The sequence below is a fragment of the Protopterus annectens genome, chromosome 2.part1 (genome assembly GCF_019279795.1).
Source record: "Protopterus annectens isolate FY-2018-M chromosome 2.part1, PAN1.0, whole genome shotgun sequence".
NCBI lineage: Eukaryota > Metazoa > Chordata > Ceratodontiformes > Protopteridae > Protopterus > Protopterus annectens.
In genome coordinates this window covers 918,095,610-918,116,193 of record NC_056729.1, presented here as the reverse complement: position 1 = coordinate 918,116,193, position 20,584 = coordinate 918,095,610, and positions in this window count along the sequence as shown.

Sequence of the window (20,584 nt, the reverse complement as noted above, 5' to 3'; positions counted from 1 at the left end):
ATATCTATGATGGTAGTATGACAGTGATGAAGTCTGCAGTGGGAGTAACAGATGCATTTAATGTGGAGGTGGGATTACATCAAGGATCAGCTCTGAGCCCTTTCTTATTTGCAATGGTGATGGACAGGTTGACAGACAAGATCAGACAGGAGGCCCCATGGACTATGATGTTTGCAGATGACATTGTGATCTGTAGTGAGAGTAGGGACCAGGTTGAGGAGAACCTGGAGAGGTGGAGATATGTTCTAGAGAGGAGAAGAATTAAGGTCAGCAGGACTAAGCCAGAATATGTGTGTGTGAATGAGAGGGAGGATAGAGGAATGATGAGGATGCAGGGAGTGGAGATAGCAAAGGTGGATGAGTTTAAGTACTTGGGATCAACAGTTCAGAGTAATGGTGAGTGTAGAAGAGAGGTGAAGAAGAGAGTACAGGCAGGGTGGAATGGGTGGAGAAGAGTGTCAGGAGTGATTTGTGACAGACAGATACCAGTAAGAGTGAAAGGAAAGGTCTACAAGAGGGAGGTGAGACCAGCTATGTTGTATGGGTTGTTGACAGTGGCTTTGATAAAAAGGCTGGAGTCAGAGCTTGACGTGGCAGAGTTAAAGATGTTAAGATTTGCACTGGGTGTGACAAGGATGGACAGGATTAGGAATCAGTATATGAGGGTCAGCTCAGGTTGGATGGTTTGGAGACAAAGTCAGAGAGGTGAGATTGCGTTGGTTTGGACATGTGCTGAAGAGGGATGATGCATATATTGGGAAAAGGATGCTAAGGATGGAGCTTCCAGGTAAGAGGAAAAGAGGAAGGCCTAAGATAAGGATTATGGACATGGTGAGAGAGGACATGGAGGCGGTTGGTGTGACAGAGCAATATGCAGAGGATAGGAAGAAATGGAAACAGATGATCTGCTTTGGTGACCCCTGATGGGAACAGCCGAAAAAAAGAAGAAGATATAGGAGTACATGCATTTGAGCAAACAACCTTTCTTCGATCCAGAATAACATCGACCAGAAATGTCTAATCTCCCCCTGCCGGTCGGAATGTCAAACAGAACACCAAATTTGACAATTCTGTCTGCTCTACCACCCAAACATGCACTACCATGGGTCAAAAGGGGGGGATATTTTGTGTTTTGGTGACATTATGTTCGCAATTATGTGAATTCACTGAATTGCTGTCGAACGTTTCCTGATCGGCCACCTGCCGTTCGCTCAAATGCATGTATTCCATATAAATATGATATATATATATATGTACATAGATATATATACATATGTACATATATATATATATATATATATATATATATATATATATATATATACTTCAAACACTGAGAAAATCTTAAACTGAAGAAAATAATCTCTTAAAACAAAAAACACTTCAGTGGCAATAGGTCATGAAAAAAGAGGCAACACACAAACAGATGGTTTTAAGTGCTTTCATTCCTTACACATCCTGGAACTTCATCAGAAAACATAAAGTTTAAACAGTGCAGTAGTTAAAAGGTAGATAAAAGCAATAAAATACGACACATGAGCATCAGCTTCACTCCCACAAAAAGAAATCACTTACAAGTTAGACATGGGAGGGGTAAATCCAATCTAAACAGTAATGCCATGAAATGAAATAGCTCACTAATTAACTACAAACAAGATCTAAGGCTAAGGTACCATATTAAAATGTAAAGTAAAACTCAAAGCAAAATAACATTCTAAAAAAGCCATAAGGTACAAAGTCATGGTAAAATAAGCAGCACAGCAAACAGTCATGGTAACACACACACATATATATATATATATATATATATATATATATATATATATATAAATATACATACACACATACATATATACCTATATTATATATATATATATATATATATATATATATATATATATATATATATATATATAAACATGTATATAAATATATATGTCTATGTACATGTACACACATATATCTATATATGTGTGCATATATATATATATATATATATATATATATATATATATATATATATATATATATATATATCCCTCTTATGTGTAGAACTGACTGTTGTATATACCTTCCCAGATGTATCATACCATAGTTTTCTGTTATGTGTATAGTCAGATATCACAACATACTTGATTAAGCAGTAATATCACTTACAAGTACTACACAACTGCAGAAGTCAAAGCAGTTGTTCAATACTATCTGTATGTGCACTGAGAGAGATACGTGAAAAAGCACCAGACATCATAATGGCTGTGATGGCTTAAGGGTTAACTGCTGTGACTGTAGTGTACAAGGTTCTGGGTTCAAGAGCTGCAAGGGCTGTTTCTTTGTTGCTAGGCAGAACAAGGACTGTTGGGTACAGAGTTATTAAGGCAGTTTTTATCAGCTTTAAGTGGGTTTGCATGACGGTAAGTGCTGCTAACATACGGTTAGATGTATAGGCGCTTACACCGTGTAAGCTTTACTTACCAGTGCGCAAATCAGCTTAGCATTTACATTTAAGCAATGGTTACTCCTGTTAAGTATTGCTTAGCCATGTTACGCACTGATCACATTCCAGTCTGATAAAAAAGCAGGGTAGTGACATTATTAATAAGTGTATTTCATGTAATGTACATAACATGGTTATGTGCTGTCAGTACAGTAGCAAGGGGTGTGAGTATATTGTCTGTGACACCTGTGTATATATGGCTAGGACATCAATCTCTTCCTGTAGTATGTGTTTCATACATGGGGAGTATCCCAGCTATATGCAGTCACAGCATTAAATTTTCACTGTTGACAGTGCTTTCCCAAGTAAGAATGGAGTGCAGATTGTAGTACTAGAAGCATACACCCTTGCATGCAATGCTGGAGTCTGACTACTGACTACTGTGTTGTCAGTGTGTGAGCTGTGTGTTATCAAGTACTTGCTACTGGATACTGATCTGATATGTGGATATTAACTGTAGACTACTATGTATATAGGACATGTCATTGAGGGCTGCTGTCATGTAGTACTGGCATACTTATCAGTGTCGGATGTCTCTCTGTCAAAACAGTAATCATAATGCATAATTGGTTGGCTAGCTGATGCCTGTCTGCCCTCTGTACCGATGTGCAGATGTCAGGTATCCATCTGGGCTGTTCACAGGCAATATGTGCTGGACTGACTCTGACATGTCTGCCCAGCTGTGTTATGAATGCCACAAGTATGAAACCACACTCTGTATACACCACATGCCATGAATTCCCCAACTACACTAGCACAGTCACCAGAACATGCTTGGTTACAGGTCTCCAACCCAAACACTGGCCATGTTATGTAATATAGTTTGCATACAGGTCACTTGGTGCACCTCATTGGGTCTCTGCAAGAGACAACCAGATGATTGGATGTTGCATGTAACTGTTACCCTGAGGAATCAGTCATGTGGCATCATTTGATAGATGGCCTGATGACAAATGTAAGGTAGCAGGATAACACTGTACCCACATCCCCACTCTTCTCATCTATCTATGGACAATATCCTGGTACACACCTAAGAACACCTGCACCTATGGGTCCCAGTACCAACATATGTGTTACTGTGCATTGCTGATAATAACAGTGTTCATGTGTTTATAAACCTGCAGTTGATAATACCCCTAGGACCTCCTAACACATTTCACCCCCATTGTCATAGTTAGAAATGGCTGCTGCTGTACTGCACCTTACATGTATCTTGTCACACTCTTCACCCTATAGGCTACCTGGAGCTTGCAGTACCAGCATGACACTGTTGTACAAATGGCTAGATAGCCATGGGTTACTCTCTGAGTCATGGCAAGTGTATGTATCTGTGCAAGTGTGTATATTTATAGGATACATAATTTTGTGGCCAAATTGTCCAAATACAGTGCAACTGCCCATACACTGTAAGGCATAGAGATGTTGCTGGCATTCAGAGAGCCATGACAAAGAATCACCCTACTATTCCAGTGGCATGTGCAATAAATGCATATCCCTGTAGTAGGACTGTTGAGATAGACATAGGTTTGTATTGCAGTCCTGGTCAATGTGTGATTGTGGGTACTTCAGAGTATTATCATGGGTGTCAGTGAGCAACATACCCAATGTGTGGTGTGGGTGTTGGGTATACTGTTGTGACACCATAGTACCCCCAGCACATGTTTCAAGGTCCACTGTATGAAGACCACTGTCACCATCAACCATACAAGTATCTGAGTATACAAGCCAATGATGCCTGTGCTGTGTGCAAGGTATCTGTAACAGAATGGACTCACTGACATGGTAGTTTGCACTGTTAAACTGAGGTCTGTCAGATGTGTATATGACTGTAATGTGTTTGTTAATGTGTCTATGGTAGTATGGCATACTATGTGTTGTCCAGTAACACCCAGTACATCCCCCACTACCATATTGTACAATGCCTGGTGATGTTCCTCACCCAAGAGACTCAGGACACACCTCATCTTACAGCTGTGTGTTGTGTGCAGTTACACGAAAAACATTATTATCAATATGTACCTAGGTAGGGGCTCTACTGTCAGTGTTGCCAAGTACGTGTGTGTGTATGTGAAGGGATCTACTTCAGTTTGCTGACTATACATGTCACAGGAGGTCAACTGTCCATGAACTGACTGGCATATGATTACATTTCAAAGGCCTTCTGTGATGGGAATTATTTCCATCAAAACTGGTGGTAGATGTGTACATGCCGTCTTTCCCACTGTAGAGCTGAACATTGATATTGGACTTGGTATATATAGTTGACTGTTAATGCTGTGGATACATCCACCCTCATTGAGGTTATTGTTTTGTGTATCCTGATGCTTAGTCTGCTGTAATACTGTACAGTGTATGTTAACAGGTTAGGTAGTCATCAATCACATGATGTGCAGCTGTACACCACCCCACAACCTCCAAAATGTAGAGCTGTGCCACACACACCAGCACACCTCATCATCATCATCATCATCATCATCATCATCATCATCATCATCATCATCTTCTTCCGGCTGTTCCCGTTAGGGGTCACCACAGTGGATTATCTGTTTCCATTTCTTCCTGTCCTCTGCATCTTGCTCTGTCACACCAACCACCTGCATGTCCTCTCTCACCACATCCATAAACCTTATCTTAGGCCTTCCTCTTTTTCTGTTACCTGGTAGCTTCATCTTTAGCATCTTTTTCCCAATATACTCAGCATCCCTCCTCAGCACATGTCCAAACTAATGTAGCCTTGCCTTTCTGGCTTTGTCTCCAAACCTTCCAACCTGGGCTGACCCTCTAATATACTTATTCCTAATCCTGTCCACCCTCATCACACCTAGTGCAAATCTTAACATCTTTAACTCTGCCACATCCAGCTCAAGCTCCTGCCTTTTTGTCAATGCCACTGTTTCCACTTCATATAACATAGCTGGTTTCACTACCCTCTTATAGACCTTTCCTTTCACTCTTACAGGTGCTCATCTGTCACAAATCACTCCTGATACTCTAATCCACCCACTCCATCCTGCCTGTACTCTCTTCTTCACCTCTCTTCCACACTCACCATTACACACCAGCACACCTATGTTTACCAATGCCAGGATTGCCATAAATATGGGAAGGGAACATATACCCTGCCAGTACCATCATTGATGACATTAAAGTAGCAGACCGATTATGTACTGCTGTGATGTTTTGCCTATTATGTCTTGGTGGAATTAAATAGGCTAAAATGTGTTCACTGACAAATACAGTACATCCATGTGTACAGTAATGTGTGTGTGTATACCATCAACACCAAAGCCTCTGTGTGTGTCTGTTATACAAAAGCATGTGGTGTGTGCCACCCAGTACACTGTACATTGTCCACTGTAGATGGGCTGCTGACATCAGCCACCATGCACTCACGTGTATACACCCCTCAGACCTATCAGCCATGAGGCACATGCAGTAATTATTATGCAGACCTATTACCTGTGTGCAGCTGTACACAGGATATGACACAGTCAAATGTGTCACCACAGTGCCAACCCCTTGTAGGACACAACAGCAGACCAAACTCCTGATGACACATACACACCTCCAACAGAAATGGAATATGTTATGGAGATCACTATCAGTAAGTGGTAATACCAGCTATATTGCATCATGCCTACACAGCTACGCATCCTGACATGTAAGTATTAAACCTGCCTGCTGAAAACATATTACACAGCATTACATTTATGCACCTTCGTACATTCACCATGTGCATCAGAACCATAGTAGCCTGTCCCTGCATCATTGGTATGGATGACAGGGATGTGGTACAGGTATCATCATATGCACAGGGAGTGGTGGGGGTTTGCCAAAGACCTAGGCTGAGCCATATGGTTAAATCATGTGTGTGTGCTAGGGGGCTTTGCTATTAATTGGGCTGTGAAGATGTGGTGTGTGTAGGTATGGAGGTGCCCTAGCTGTCTTTGTGATTTGTGTGTGTGTGTGTGTGTGTGTGTGTGTGTGTGTGTGTGTGTGTGTGTGTGTGTGTGTGTGTGTGTGTGTGTGTGTGTGTGTGTGTGTGTGTGTGTGTGTGTGTGTGTGTGTGTGTGTGTGTGTGTGTGTGTATGCACATAGTTTGGCCATTTACCTGCCCTCTTCATGGGTTTGTTGATCACCTGCAGACCGTACATGGCAGGGTGTGCAGTTCACTGTCTCCAGCCACAGACATGAGAACTGTGCCTGCCAGGGATTCCAAGGGCACTAACAGGTGCAAGGCCAGATATGTTACTCTCCCCTGAGGATGACACCTGTCCGCTGGATCTGGGTCCATGTTGGGACCAGCGGGGGCCAGTTGCATGTGGCCTGCTGTGGTGTGGTGTGGACAGCACCCCCCTGCAGCACTGGTGCTGGTACTGCCACTATGGGAGTGGCTACAACTTCTTGCACATCCACGTAGACCTCCACCTGTTAGTGTTGCTGACCTACATTCACGTTGCTGTCACCATATTCCCACCATACGTTCTAACATGGACAGTGTACGGACAACCAGTCCCACCAGCTCGTCAAACCGTCTATCCATGACCTTTGCAAAATAACGGTGGGCACCTGCGAGATCATGGATGGTGTCAGTAACAGCTGAATGAGTAGCCCTCTGTAGCCTCAGACCCTGTCTGGTATACCATTCCATACGTGCCTTTGCCTCCATGATGGCATGAAACATGCGTATGATGACACTAGCTGTGGCACTGCTGCTCGGGGCATGATGTCCGGTAGCCCTCCTATGAGCACCCCTGCACATCTGCCTGTGTAGTGACCTGACAGACATCTGGCTATGGCTGCCATGTACAGACACACTTGCCATAGTCCCCACACTGCCCTGTTCCAGGCCACCACCCGCCAACTGTCGCTGATCTATGGCCACTGATGATGGGGTATGTATAGGCAATGTGACTGTATACGGGGGATGGAGTGGATAACAGTGGAATGTCAACCAATGGCGCAGCTTCAGCCACTGACAACCCCACCTGTGCCTCATCACACCTATCATCATTGGCAGAGTCTGTATGGACACTAACCTTAGATTCCCTACATGAGGGACCCTGACCCACCTCGCCACCTGTGAGGGGAAAACAGAAACCTTACTTTCAGACCTGTATGTCACTGCTTACCTCTACACCCCCCCCCCCACACACACACACACAGTTGAGGTGGCATATAGATATTACAGACACCTCTGATTACCCACGTCAGCATGCATGACATATAGCAATTAAGAGCATGCAGTGCAGCTATCTCAATCCCTGTTACTGACATTATACATCTCTGTGATGTGTGAGTTGTGCATCCATGTACACAGTATTGCTGTGCACCTGTTCAGCACCCTGCCATGTACTGTGCATCATACCTCACAAATGTACACACCATTGCTGATTGTGCATATGTGTGGTGGTTGTGTTTGCTCTGTTGCCACAGCCCCTATGTGTTTGACAGATATATACTTGGGCTGATATGAGGACAGATGGCACTAATGAGTTCCTGATGTTTGATTTGCAGATCTCATTATCAGCAGTGCATGTCTCAGCAATGAAATCCAATTATCCTGACAACCTCCCAAGCTTACTGTGGCTATGAGGAGTGCACACACCCTTATTGACATGCCACCATCTTCCTTGATATGCCATAGGGCTACAATGCTGCATGTGGGAGGTTGGCATAATGGTTAAGGTGTTTACCTTACAGACACAAGGTGCAGGGTTTGATTCTTGCATGGGTTAATTGGCTAGGTTTAAAATGGCTCACAAGGGCAGTTAGCCTAGTACTAATCTATGAACCTATTACACATACCTGATATGTGACATATGACCTGTACAATCACATGCAGTATCAAATAAATGGGTTGCATAAGTGTGCACACCCTTAACACAATGTTTTGTTGCAGCACCTGTACATGAACAACAGCAGTAACTTTTCATGGAAGGTGTATACTAACATGGCCCATCCTCACTTGCCATTATGTGGCCATCCCTCCCTACAAATGTCCCCCAACTCTGCCACATTGCGAGCATGGTTCATGTGCACAGCCCTTGGAGATCACACAGTCCCTACACTATTGCTGTTGAGTCACGGTTATGTCTTGCACAATGCATGACTTTGACTGTGTTCAGATACAGCCATTCTATGTGACCTTTGGACATATGCTTTGGTTCACTGTTGTGTTTCAGGGTGACACACCACCACATCTTCAGCCATTTTGCAGATGCATGACAACTATGGGCCACACTTGAGTGTGACTTGGTGGTGTCCCACATGCAAAATAACATCTCTACAGCCATAGTTTCTGTTAATTAACAGCAAAGCTACAGGTGTACACTGGCACCAACAAGGTACAGATGGGGATGTTGGGAGTGAAGTGGACTGAGGTGATGCTTGTGCAGCTCATGTATCTTTATTAATAATGTCTGTAGGTTTCAGCCTTGGTCTTGGAACATCATAACACATTGCAACACATGCCTGTGGGAGACTTGAAGTTATGCATATGGTACCTGGAGAGAACCCTGGATGATGTCCCCTGTGGAACAACTCTTCAATCTGACTACTCTAACCCAAAGGCCACAATCATGCAGATTCTAGGTAATTGTCAACACAGGTCCTGTGCAGGCAGTACCTGCTAGACATCCCTGCAAGTCCCCAGTGTTGCTGCATGTGTCTAGGCAGCCTCCATGACTGGCTTGCAACATGTGCTGTCATCTGTCTTGGATGGGCATCTGTTTATTTTTGACATGAATGTTGTCCCATACATCATGCACTATTTTCCATAGTATATGCAATGTTGATGTAAGGCTACTTTTCCCTCTCCTTAGTGCTACCTTTCAGATATGGGATGTATTCCATGGTTTGTAACAGGTGTGCAAGCCAGGGCTGCCTCTGTTGCAGGTAAGTGGGCAGATGTCATGGACAGATGTCTTGAACAGCAGAACATTACTTGTTGTGACATTTTGACCCTGTACATGATGGAAGGTGTGTATTCCAGAAGAGTGAATGCTGTCAGTACCTCACAAGCTGCTTCCACAATATGTTATTTGGAGTGTGTGTGCACATATGTGTCCAGTGTTTGTTAAGGTATGTATTCCCCATAATTGTTGTCCTAACATAGGGTTCCATATTACACATGCATTGCTCATTTTAGGATCACATTACAGGTCGTAAACAGTGTGTAATGTGGTACTGTGATTTGCCAGTGTGTAGATTTGGAACAGTTGCCATTGTGATAGTGGTATATACAGTGTTTTACACACTGTAGAAGAGTACTGTGTCAAACATGTCCATACTGTAGGCCATTCCTCCCACCATTATGTTCATCTCTGTCCACACATCTTGCACTGACAGGTTGTGCAGTATACTGCAAGACCCATACATACCCTTCAGATATGGCACCAAGGTGATCACTGTGATACAGTGCAGGTAACAGCAACAATATGTGAAGATGTATAGCATGCATTATGGGTAGGTGTGTTAAATGTGTGCATGGCACATAGGATGGCCATAACATGGCCAGTGTATTGGCAAATATGAAATAGATAAAACTCCATACTCACCAGCCGCAAGCTGCTGCCCTAGTTGGATACCAGAGGGAACTACGTAATCATGTGAGAAATGTAATGTCAGTAGCCACACCTGTTCCATTGGTACAGGGTGGGAGCAGCATTTCAGAACATCATCTATACAAACCTACAGTACCAGAGATTATGCACATCTGCTCTTTAATACACTGCAGCAACAGACTAGATATATATATGCTTTACAGATGAGGATAGATAAGAAGTACTGATCTACTAATGTGCCTTGGGGCCTTATCTGGACACTCCTGCTCCATTGTGTGGGTGCACCCACCTCCACAATACTTTCTTTGGCTGCTGAAATTTGCTGGTGTGTGGGTGCCCCAAGGCTGGTGAGTAGCTCCTCCACATGAGTCAGTGGGGGCTGGATGGTATGACCCCCACCTATGGCTTGCTGGTCCCTTCTGACAGCACGTTGACAGGCATGACAGATGAGGTCAGTACAACGATGTCGTACCTGCTCATAACTTTGGTTATGCAGGCCGACATAGTTTACTCCACAGGGCAGTCCTCTCTTGCATATCATGTGATGTCCATGAAAACAGGGTTCTGTGATGCTGCACGAGATACTGCACAAGGATGTCTGTTTCGTCTGCAGTATATGCAGACAACCTTTCCCTGGACATGGTACCTGAAAGACATAAACAGGTGACAAGGTCTGAAGACATCATACTGCATGGTTATCATACTTGATACTTAACATCTCCCTCACCCCCATCATATATGCATGCCTAATCTGAACACACACATCACTCGGTATGTTTACACCAAACCTTCTGTTGGGACATACATCCTATTGTGCAGCACAGGGACGGCTTGCACCTGTCACCCCTGGGCTTCCGGATATTGGCAAAGGCTCTTGCCACCCCCATAGTGCCTTTTTTAGGCAGGGCTCAAATTCTAAACCTACCACCCTAGAACAACAAAAAGGAAAAAAACTAAGGGTAATGCTGCTCAATGCCAGAAGTCTCAATCTCAAGATGCACGCACTCAAGGCCCTTCTCAATATGGAGAACATCGATGTCTGTGCTGTGACAGAAACCTGGTTCAAGGCTCCTGAGAGCACCCCAGCACTAACAGGTTTCACCTCATATCATGCGTTCCGGCCCCAAAATCCGGACAACACCAAGAAAGGAGGGGGTGTCCATATTCATAAAGGACACCCACACCTCAAGGTTGGTGGCAATGCACGATGCATCGGAGACCATCCAGGTGCAATTAACCATAGGCAAGACTGCTCTGCAATTTGTAGCATGTTACAGGCCACCCTCTCAAACTCGGAACCTCACATGGCCTTCCTGAAAACATTGGAGGGATAAATGTATCTCCAAACACCATCATACTAGGTGACTTCAACTACCCTAATATAGACTGGGAACACTACTCAAGCCCGAACACTCTAACCCATCATGTCTAAAAAAATCTCAAAAATGCACTCGAGGCCCCCTTCTCAGTATGGAGAATGTCTGTGCTGTCTGTGACAGAAAAACCTGGTTCAAGCTGAGAGCAGAGCACCGGCAGGTCAGGTTTTACCTCATATCATTCTGGACAATACCAAGAAAGGAGGGTATCCATATCATCAAGGACACCCACACACAAAGAGACTGGGTGCAGCATACCTAGCCCAAAGATTCCTGGAGTTCATAAACTCAAATGCCATGGAACAACTAGTCACCATCCCCACAAGAGGAGAAACCATACTTGATCTCATCATCACGAACATGGGATCAAAATGTTCAACACCGGAAGTATACCCCTCACTGGTGAGATCAGATCATAAACTAATCTCTGGAGGTCCTCATCCCGCCCACCTGAAACAAAAAAGACCACAGTGAAAAACTTCTCAAAAGCCAATTTCACACTTCTAAAAACTAGTGTGGTCTCCTTTAAGGCCCCTGAGCCAGTGGTAAACATTACTCAAACCGCTGAATCACTTACAAATGCCTTCTACCAGCACCTACAGGACTGAATGGATCAGGCAATCCCAAACAAAACTAAGACTCTCTGTACCAAAGGCAAGCATCCAGTCTGGTGGACCCCAGCCATAAACAAGCTCTACAACAAAAGGAGGAAGCTACTACAAGATAGAGCAAAATCCTTGAAAGGTAAGACACCTTTGATCATTATAAGTAAAAAACTAAGAGCTCTCATAAAATCATCCAAGGCAAATTTTGAGAGAAAAATCGCCAAGGACTCTAAAGAGAATCATAAGGCCTTCTTTAGCTATGTTAGAAACCTAGGAGGAAACTCCCAGATATGCTCAGAATTAGTTCAAAATGATGTGAAAATTACTGAACCTACACACATTGCCAACATACTGGCTGACAGGTTCAGTGCAAACTTCTCCCCCTCCCCCCCCCCAAAAGGAGAGATATCTATTCCAGAGGATTGTAGCCCCCCAAACATCTCCAACGCCCAGGTGAGAACTGCCCTCACTAAGGCAAAAACACAGCATCCATGGGACGGATGGTGTCCCCGGCTGTGTGCTTCATGAACTCAACGAGGAATTAAACCCACAGTTAGGACAGCTGTTTAATCTTAGCCTCACCTCAGGATACGTCCAAGGAGTGGCGCACTGCGACTGTGGTCCCACTTCATAAGGGTGCCTCCACAGACCCTGGAAATTACCCCCATTAGCTTGACAAGCCTTATCTGCAAAGCCATGGAGAGGATCATAATGGAACTCATAAATAAAGACATAGGGAACTTGCAGACTTTGGATCCAACCCAGTTTGGCTTTGTCAAAGGCAGATCCTGCCTCTTAAACTTGGTTGACTTTTCGAGACAGTCACCAAGGCCATTGATGAGGGAAAGGCAGTCCATACAGCCTACCTCGACCTGGCAAAGGCCTTCAACACAATACCCCACTCAGGTATCATCGAAAAACTCATCAGCTTGAATGTAAACCCATACATCACAAGATGGGTTGCAAACTGGCTAAGTGACAGAACCCACAGGGTCAGAGTTGCTGCAGCCATGTCAGACTCAAAGCCTGTCACAAGTGGTGTCCCACAGGGCTCAGTCCTGGGTCCACTCTTGTTCGGCATCTACTTTTCTGAAGTACAAGCAAACACAGGAGGGTTATGGCTGACAAAGTTTGCAGATGACTGCAAACTGGCCATAGTCGAAAACACATCTGACACAGATATCCTCCAGAAGGGCTTCACAGAAATGGATAACTGGTGCCAGAGCCATGGCCTGAAGTTAAACGCCAAAAAATGCATAGTCATACCCTTGAAACCCTAGCTACCATATAGGTGGCAATCCACTGAGCACAGAAAAGTCATCAGAGATCTGGGGACCCAGGTTGACAGTAGCCTTCGCTTGACACTCATGTTGCTAAAGTAGTTAGGAAAACCTTCTATATCACCCACCTGATCATGAAGGGATTCACATCTAGATCAAGGGAGGTCATCGTCCCCTGTACTCATCACTCATTAGACCTATGATTGAGTACAATGCCCCGCTCGAATGTATCTGACCAGACACCTGCTGCAGCTTGAAAGGCCCCAAACGTTCCTCACCAAAAGGATAAAGGGTCTCAAAATATGTCTTATGCTGCCCGACTGAAAGAACTCCAGCTCTATTCAGTCTCATACCGCTTGCTCAGAGGTGACCTATGCCTGACATATAAGGCCATGTCAAACCCAGATTTGATGAATATGCTTCACCTCAAAAAATCTAGATCCCTCAGAACCACAAGGCGGAGACTTAAACCTTGACACGGTTATAAATAGAACGTGCTGGAGGGACAGATTCATCACCCAGAGACTCCCTATGCTGTGGAACAAAATCCCGGTACATGTGAGGCAGAGCACCTCTCTGGCCTTGTTCAAGAGGAATCTTGACCAATGGATGGGAGATTGCAGATATACCCCAGGGATTACTTCAGTGTCACTGCTTGACAGAGGCACAGCAAAATGATAGGCATAGTTTTTATTCAAACTAAAGGGGTGGCGAAAGCCACATAACTATGGGCTAGGCTTATAAATGCCCTTGGGCAGATAGCCTAGTATGAACCTATGAACCTACGAACCTATGAACATACCGAACTTTGTTGTTATTCATGTTCCATGTTTAAACAGTATCATTGGTGGCCTGTTGCTAACAATGTCACCTGCATGCCATTTTAATGGCCACTGTGGTTCCATATATGCATCTGTTCTGTTTCCTATGCAACCATTCCAAAGCTGGTGTTTGAGTTACTGGGACTATGTATGCATGCTGTTATAGCTAATCCTGGATTATGTTGACTATTACTGACAACATATGTCGTAACACTGCAACTCAATATCACATTTGGGAAGGCTGTTCCCAGCAGACCCACCTCTTCCATCTGGCCAGGGCTGTAGGCTGCATCTCATCTGGGACCCGATATGGGACCTCTTCATCTGCACTATCTTCAGGTGGACCCACCACCCCTGGAAGTGCACACAGACAGGATCCTGTAACCTGACGTCAGGTCCAGGGTCTGGTGCATAGGGAGCTCTGCAGAGAATTGTGTGATCAGCAACACAACCATGATGTCCTTGTGTCACATGCAGAGGTTCAGCCTGCCCCAAGCCTAGTACCTACCTATGAACCTATCAAGAAAAATCTTGATTATTGGATGGGAGATAGGAAATTCACCCTGGGGATCACTTCTGTGGCTCTGCTCGACAGTGGCACAGAAAAATAATTTTCTTGGGTGGTGAAAGCCAGGGTACCTTTGGCTAGGCTTATATAGGCCCTAGGGCCAATAGCCTAGTACCTACCTATGAACCTATGAACCAGTCCCCAGCACAGCCACCTTCAGGGCCATGAAGGTGCAGTGGTGACTACTTATGTGTGGGGAGCTCAGCCCCTCTATTTCCATTTGGCCTGTATAGGGCTTCCTATTTCCAAACACCCGTCCTTGTCCAAGGTATTTACCCACCGCATGTGTCATACACCAACCCTGTATGCTGTTTCATCCATCATGTCTGTCTTCCAAACCACCCTACCTCCCCATATATACCTACTATCTATGTGTACATCTACACATGTATGGTCTGAGGAAGCCACAGACAATGGTGAAAGCACTTACCATATTAAAATTCTTGGTTATTTTATGTGGTCTGGAGCTATACTTCGTATAAGTGTTGCCGTTCTCTTTTTTGCTGCTATTTTTGCTTGTTTGGTGGAACAGTCTACATTTAGCAGCTGGTTGTTTGCTTGTTTTTTATTAATTACATTTATTTTTAAATTAATATTTTGTTGTTTGTTCTCTCCACTGTAACTGTTGATGTGCCGCATACCACTGTAGAAACATGTCTTTTGTAATTTGAGTGTATACTGATCATGTCTAAATAACTAAATGCATCTGTAATTTTTCTATGTGGAGCTTTTCTCACCAGGCCTCTGCTGAAAAAGGGCTTTTTTATCTCAGTCAGAGACCCCCCCGGTTAACAAATATAAAATAAATAAAATAAAAATAAATTCTGAAACAATCTGTACAGTTGAGGGGTATGATTATGCATACAGCTTACTACCACTCCCAGGATTCGAACCATGGCTGGGTGTGCTAAAAATACAACAGTTTACATCACAGTAGAGTGTGTGATTTGTATTTTGCTGTGTATCTTGTCACTGTCTTCTGTCTAAGTCTCCCTCAGTTTTACAATATGCCCTTGTGATTACAACAGTCTTATACAGACATTCCTATACATTTTATTTATGTACCACAGTGTGGGTAACAGTGCTTAATACAACAGTACTATTAAGAGAATGCAACACTACATTACCATACGATACCAGAGTAAACACAAACAGTCCTGGAGTTAGACCTTTATTTCCAGGCTGTTACCCTTTTTTTTTAAATACAACCTATATTAGACTCTTCTTGCCACATTGTCTGGTTTATTCAGTACATCCCATACACAATACAAGTTTTATATGGGCAGTCAACTTTCTACTACTTTTATATTTATTTCTTATGACAGTATATGCAAGATTATCCCCGGGATTCAAGAAGCTCGGCGCAAGGATGGTTTTAGCCTTGCGCCGAGCGTCCTCACTACAGATGGAGCAGCAACGCCATATAAATATGTATGAGGGCATGCCACCGCAACCTCGACGTGCGCAGGAAATGTGTGTAAGTTCAGGGGTCATGTACAAGTGCTCTACGGAGGCATAAACATGCCCCGACACTTGCAAAACCTACTATGCCTACTAGTAGAGCCCGCCCATAATAGTAAGTCAGTAATTCAGTGTCCGTGGATACCGAAACGTATGCTAAGCATACAAGACTGTCTACGAACAGTGAAATAAAATCGAAGTAGTAAACACACAAGCACGTAGTGGAATGTTGAGCCCTATCCCTAGAACTTTCACAATTAGATTCCCTGTCCCTGTGTCCCTATTATACATTCAAATTGCTGCAATATCGAAGGTGTAAGCAAAGCGCAGCATGTCTGCAAGTCGCTGCCCTCTGCCGAGCGTAGCTTGCACATCGTATTCATTCAAATAGAGAAAAACATGCAGAATCAACGTAAGTGTCAGTAGTGTATTGTTTAGAGCATCTGCCTAACAAACAGGCATTCACGGTTCAAGCCCAACAATAGCACATATTATTTTCCATGTGGAATGAATGACATTTTGCCATAAAACCAACATAAGAGTATCGCATGAGATAGTTAACTTAAATATCATACAAGCAAAGTGGCACTGTCATAATGAATTATTTTATTTTATTTTATTTTACATTTGTTAACCGGGCTAGTCCAGCTGGATTGTATGTCCATTTTCAGTGGAGGCCCGAGGAGATATGCTCCATTTGGGAACACAGAGATTCACAATATCATAGAAAACAATTTTTTTTATTTTTGTTTTCCCTGATCATATCACACATAATACAAGGAAATTATGTTATCATGCTAAGTATCAGCTAATTCTTGAGGAAAGAAAATATTTATTTCCAATGATTATACAGAAAATAGGAAAGGTCATTTAGAGAATGTTATTTGAGAAAAAAAATATATAGAAGGATTGAGACAGAACAAAATATACAGAAGAACTGAGACAGAACATTCATGACAAGACTTGTGAAAAATTACTTGAGATATTCAATACTTAAAAGGGCTATAGAAGAGTATACAGTATAGTGGTAAAGTAGAGGAAATCAGAGGATTAGTCAGGGTTGGAACAGGGGCATAACCAATGTAAAATAAATAAATAAAATAATATATATATATATATATATATATATATATATATATATATATATATATATATATATATATATATTGTGTGTATATATCTATGAAGGAAGGAAGAACAATGCAACAATAAAGCATACAAATGGAATGAGAAGGGAATCAACAGAAACCCCAGTATTATATAGTGCTGTCAGCATATGTCATAGCTAGCTGGGCAGGAGTGAACAAAGCACTGCTACTCACACCACAGGCAGGATATTACCAGTGGGAGTAACATTGTTGATTTGCTAAGTCTACTTTACACACAGAGGGTAGTTCCTGGCAGGACTACCCAAAAATTGATAGGCCATTTGGCCATCCGACCATTACACAAGCAAGGGCAGGTATGTTCAAGGACTAAATGTGGGAGAGCCTGAACATACATGGGTTGGGACAACATACGTGTAGGGCCCCTAATGCTCGGGAGAAGGCAATGTGTGGAGGTGTATCATTGCTGCGATAACAAGTGGACAATGGATGGTATGCATGCATTTTGAACACAGGTGGGGTGGGGGAACTATAGGTATGAAATTATGGAGCCAGGCGTGCCAGGGTTGGATGGGCTGGCTCTAATTGGACTGCCCCATAGAGGTCAACGAGTTTGTTATTAGTATATATGCATACACACATGCAAACCTCAATATGTAGAATTACATTCTCTGTAACACATTCATTCCATTTGCAGACATAAATAACATGAATCTGCCCTTACAAACCTCAACAGTAGATAGAATAATAGGTTGTGCAGAAGAGGGACAGGACGAAACTGCTAAAATGCAGAAGTGTGTACAATGTCCGAAGTCAGTGCTGTGCTGAAAGTAATCAAATGTGAGGACTTTCCCACACATGGAATCATTCCTGTGATCTGCCTGCTATGGCAGCGCCAATTACTAAACTGGTCTATTTGTAAAATAAATACGCCGAACACGTACATAATTAGGCTCTCATGTGTAATGTGTGCGTTACCACATAGTCATACTTATTAATTTATTGTAATGTCATGTAAACAGGAGTAAGAATGTAATGAAGTATAGAGTCTAATCTTGATATAAACACATGCGTGTCCCATGTGGGATAACCCAAAAATTGAGAATAGTATTCTTTTGGTCACTCATGTCACCAATGCTTGTGGACTAAACGTTTGGGAGTTCAGAGGACACGCGGAGTGAGTCAACCGATGGGATGGGTCTATAGGAGTATGGAGTGGCCAATGTGTAGTGGTGTGGATAGACCGTGAATCCGACTGGAGAATGGATGACTGCAGTGTTAGGGAGGCGTTGGAGTGTGTGCTTGGGGAACCAGGAGTCATAGGTTTATGGGTATATATGCAAATGAAGCAGCACAGCAATAGTGTATTGGTTAGAGCAACAGCCTAATGAACAGACATTCCCACACCGGAGCTCACTGTATCACATACCATTTACCATCGGTAGCCTGCGGTGGTGGTGCTGCGGTAGCATTGTCACCTCACAGTTAGACGTTGCCCATTTGATTCTCAGTTAGAGCGTCTTCTGTGTGGCGACATGCGTTAATGGGCATTCCTTCATTGAAGGTTGTGCATTAGGCCCGGCAAGCCAGTATGTAAAAATCTACTGCCAATCATTAGCAGATGGGAGTTCCGCTGTGGCGACCCCTAACCGGGAAAAGCCGAAAGACACAAACAAACAAATCTGTACATAAACATATTGCGACATCTGTCCGCTGTATAACCTGCAAAATATCAATTAAAAGTTAACTGGAGTGAAGTGTCAGTGTCATAATGAATAAGACACTAGTAAGCAGGTCAAGCATATATAAACACCAGTAAGCGGGTTTGTAGTGCTTTACAGACACAGACACACACACACATATATATATATATATATATATATATATATATATATATATATATATATAAATCTATTAAGTTCAGAGGTTCATAGTTTAGTACTAAGCTAACTGCCCTTGCAAGCCATTTTAAGCATAGCCAATTATCCCATGTCAGACTCAAACCCTGCACCTTATGTTTGTAAGACAAACACCTTAGCCATTAAGCCACCCTCCGATATATGTATATATATATATATATATATATATATATATATATATATATATATATATATATATATATATATATATATATATATATATATATATATATATATATATATATATATATATATATATATATATATATATATATATATATATATATATATATATATATATATATATATATATATATATATATATATATATATATATATATATATATATATATATATATATATATATATATATATATATATATATATATATATATATATATATATATATATATATATATATATATATATATATATATATATATATATATATATATATATATATATATATATATATATATATATATATATATATACATATATATATATATATATATATATATATATATACATATATATATATATATATATATATATACATATATATATATATATATATATATATATATATATATATATATATATATATATATATATATATATATATATATATATATATATATATATATATATATATATATATATATATATATATATATATATATATATATATATATATATATATATATATATATATATATATATATATATATATATATATATATATATATATATATATATATATATATATATATATATATATATATATATATATATATATATATATATATATATATATATATATATATATATATATATATATATATATATATATGTATATATATATATATATATATATATACATATATATATATATATATATATATATATATATATATATACATATCTGTGTGTGTGTGTGTGTGTGTGTGTGTGTGTGTGTGTGTGTGTGTGTGTGTGTGTGTGTGTGTACATATACACAGATATATAGCTATGATAGGAAACAGCACACAAGAATGACATATGTTCACAGATATGCCAATGGAAGTGAGGAGCCCAAGCAAGAAACATGAAACACGTAGCATGACCTTCCACCCCCCCCCCCAGCCGGACACGGGAAACATACACACAAACAATATAAAGAGTCCAATGCTCCTCAGAGAGCAGGCAGGATACAACTGGGGGGGGGGTAGACAGTGCAACCGTGAATTCTAATCTTGGAACACAGACAGGAGCGTCCCTTGCGGGACACTCCAAAAATTGCCAAGACCAAAAGAAGGTGATAGACCAAGCATTCTGGCTGGGTGTATACATACTCAGAATACAAGGGTGGGAAACCCTGACGACCCATGGGCCAAGACAATTGTATGA